Consider the following 3,508-nt stretch of genomic DNA (forward strand, 5'->3'; position numbering starts at 1 on the left):
GAGGATCTTAGGGCGCCAGATTGTTTTAGCCATGTCTTACTCTCTTCAGGAGCAAAGTATGATGTGGAAGATAGGATTGACTTTGGTCTACAGAAATTAGGATATAAACAATTAAGGGAAGGTCAGAGAAAAGTCAATGAGGCATTTCTGTGAGAAAAGGTGGTTTTTTTTCCGCTCTCCGACGGGATCAGGAAAATCACTGTGTTTTGAGATTGCCCTGTTTGTGTTTGAGGTAACAACCGTAGGGTTGGAACGTTGAAAATAAGTCGAATATATCGTCCTTTTGTCTTGTGGTGGCCCCACTTGTGTCTTTAATGAAAACCAAATCGCCAGATTGGAAAAGTTAGTTGATGTTATTGCAGAATTAAGACGTGGCTTTCTCTATGCTTTAACCACACTCATTTTTCAGATTAAAAGAATTATTGAAAGTGAAAAATGGTTTAAACAATTTTTTTTTTTTTTTTGGAAAATGCCAAAAATTTGGGTCGGACGATGCTAAACGGAGATAAAAATGAGGATGGCATAAGTTTCTTTGTGGACAAAAACCTTGAACTAGACTTGCTCGATGTCTCCCACTTGTAATTCGTAGAAGTGCCTTACCATTTTAACACACACCTTTTCAATGTGGTGTTAATAATTGTCGTACTTTTTTTTTGCTACTCCCGAAATAGATTATGTTAATCATTTTCCCCACATTAATTTATAACTATGATTCAAATCCTTCCAGGTGAAACAAGTCGCCCTCTCGCGACGGAAGTCGCTCGTTCCGTCGCTGCGCGACCTCACATCAAGCTCGCTTTGCTCGCTTCAATCTCTCAATCTCTCAATCGAAGAGTTTCGAGAGGGCGACTTGGAGCAAGTCTAGAGAAAGGGTCGACTTAAGGAATTAGTGGAGATAGAGGATCCTCTTGGTGAGCTCCTATTTTAAATTTGGCCAATCTTCCCACCTGAAAGCTGGTCCTGAAACGTTTTTGTGGGTAAAATGATAATTAAAATATTCTAAATTGAACTTCGGTCCTTAAGGTTCGATCAAAGTCAGTTATGCCCAGAAATGCACGTAATTATTTTGACTGTAAAACGGGAAGTGTGCCTTTAAGTCTAAGCATTTGCTACTTATTTCCAACATGGCAAGGGTAACGGTTAGCGTTATTTTTAGCTTGGGGTAAATGCAGCTGTTTATCCTTACTTGAGAGCAGAATTTGGGTGGCAATGTGACGTTCATTGTCTATATTCCGAAGAACGAGTGATGTTGAACTAGGGGACACCTCGCGACGCTTATTGAAATCGGTGTGCATCTGGACATATCCATCATTTTGTGGTTGTTGTTGTTTCTCCCTTCCCCCTGCCCCAGCCTTCTCGCAGCTTTGCCGCTCAAAATCTCTCTCACTTCGCAACAACAAAATGCCCAGCTACACAGGCTATTAAAGGAACGACGAAAGCTGGTTCCAGGGTTCAAAGACGTCATCTAAACTGCACGTACAAGCAAGGATTATTTTCAGTGCTACAGCAACGAGTTTTTTGATTCCTTCAAGATAATATGGTTTCGTTTAAGGCCGCTGGACATGTCTCGCGAAGAATCTGGGTTATAGAAAACGTGAAAAATACACAATTTTTATACAGTCGTGACTGACTATATATAACACATCATTTTAGAAAACAAAATATCAAGAATTTACTTTATTAGCTGTCTTCAATCAGGAAGCCTACAACACTCTAATGCTAAAAAGCAAAAACTCAACATGTTGTTTATACAAAGTCACTCTTGACAAAGCTAAATTGACGGAACGTGACCTCAAGAAAACTATAAACTATGCCAACATTACTCAGTGTTCGCTAAGCAGAAGCAAATGGCGGGATATTTACAATCTTTTGTAAGCAAGTCCGTCCTTAAGAGGCTCTAATACTGTACATTACTTGGTGTCGTTGATATATTCATGTGATGCAGAAACACGTCGAATTTGGTTCATCCTCCACTAAGCGAGAGTAAGTGCTCAGGAAGGAGAAAATTTCGACTTCCACGAAGTAGCGAAATCTTTTAAGGTGAAAGAAACGCTGGTGATACCACAATTTGCTTGTTTTGAAAATCTGGTCTTTTAACATGTTTTCAAGATCGGAAAGCAAATCATAATTGGCAAGTTTCATGCCTGGAAACGCGTTCTTTTTGAGATATACAGTAAAGTATTTTTTCCACTAACCGGGGGTCCCCATTTTATAAGGGAATCTTCGTTGACGTCATTGTTTACATTCTGTTTCATTACATTTGTAACATCTGAGTTTGCACACATAAGGCATCATGCAATTTACAAATTGACTGCTTAAGTTAAAGAGCCAGTTAATAGCCATCAAATACTGATAAATTCTTGGGTGGCAAAAGTGCTAATGATCCCATACGGTCTGTAAAATATCGAATTTTCAAAGAGTCATTGCGTAGACATGATAGGAAATATCACGTTCAAATTCTCAGAGACAGCTCATTATGCAATGCACTTTCATTGTTCATTTCACAATGTCCTATTTCTTCTTGGCTGATTGATTAGAAAGCGATAGCCTTTGTGCTAATGAGGTAAAAAAAAATGTAAACAAAGCTCCCCCTATACTTCATTTACTCTCACGCGTTCTTCGATTATACAAAAGGACTTGTTGGAACGAGAAGAGGTGCAAAATAAGGTGTGCTTTCTCTGTCAAATGTGGATATCTTAACGAACCATTGATATATACAGAGCTGTGATAATCTGTGCAACCATTATATTAATGTCAGTAATACTTTATGCGATGTCCACAGATGTGTTTTTGTTGTTAAGGTAATTCCCTTGAAAATGACGTACTATCCAGATTTTTTTCCTACTTGGCACAGTTGATATTCATACACAGGACATCAAAAAAATGCAATAAAAAGATGGGGTCACCATGCTTGTTTTCCCGCTGTTTGCCCTTTATTCTAAGTGTTTTTTACCGAACTACGCGAGAAGCGTCGAAACTACATCAACCGGAAAAATTGTTGTTATGTAGCAAAAGCTACTGAATGTTACTGAAAACATGAACCTACTTGTTTGACGGGGATATAATCTTTAAGTAAAGTGATTTTAAATTGATCAATCTTGCAAAGAAGTGTAAACAAATTGGAATGCTACAGTCATCACCTTGCACTCAGAGTCGGACTCCAAATGCACTTTCACGTGATTTACATGTAAATACTACAACTTCTACTATCCAACCTTTTTTTCTCCCTAAAATATGTTTTCCGTGTACTTATTACGACCGAATAATCGCAACACGATGATAAATGGATGGCAAAGGGGCAATTTCGGCTTCAAAATAATACACTTTCCACAAAAGGACTGGACTGAGTTCCAAAACAGCACCTTCTTAAACGAGAAGTGTTATGATGATTGAACTTAAAAGCTCTTGAACGCCAAAAGCGGCCTTTGTAGCCTGTCTTTAGATGGCCGGCGTGAAACGCCGCCATCTCCGAAGTCCCAATGTTATGCTCAGTATGAGCTGCCCGGTG

General features: G+C 38.9%; 1 protein-coding gene across 1 annotated transcript in view; it reads right to left on the bottom strand.

Moving 5' to 3' along the window:
* Positions 1 to 1,701: 1,701 nt before the first annotated feature.
* LOC137977843 (centrosomal protein of 104 kDa-like) overlaps positions 1,702 to 3,508 on the bottom strand; it is a 35,552-nt gene continuing 33,745 nt past the window's right edge. Inside the window, exon 11 of the mRNA XM_068825188.1 lies at positions 1,702 to 3,508. This exon is cut by the window's right edge and continues 738 nt beyond it. The gene's annotated coding sequence lies outside the window, so the exon portion shown is untranslated.

This window comes from Montipora foliosa, chromosome 11 (assembly GCF_036669935.1).
Source record: "Montipora foliosa isolate CH-2021 chromosome 11, ASM3666993v2, whole genome shotgun sequence".
NCBI lineage: Eukaryota > Metazoa > Cnidaria > Anthozoa > Scleractinia > Acroporidae > Montipora > Montipora foliosa.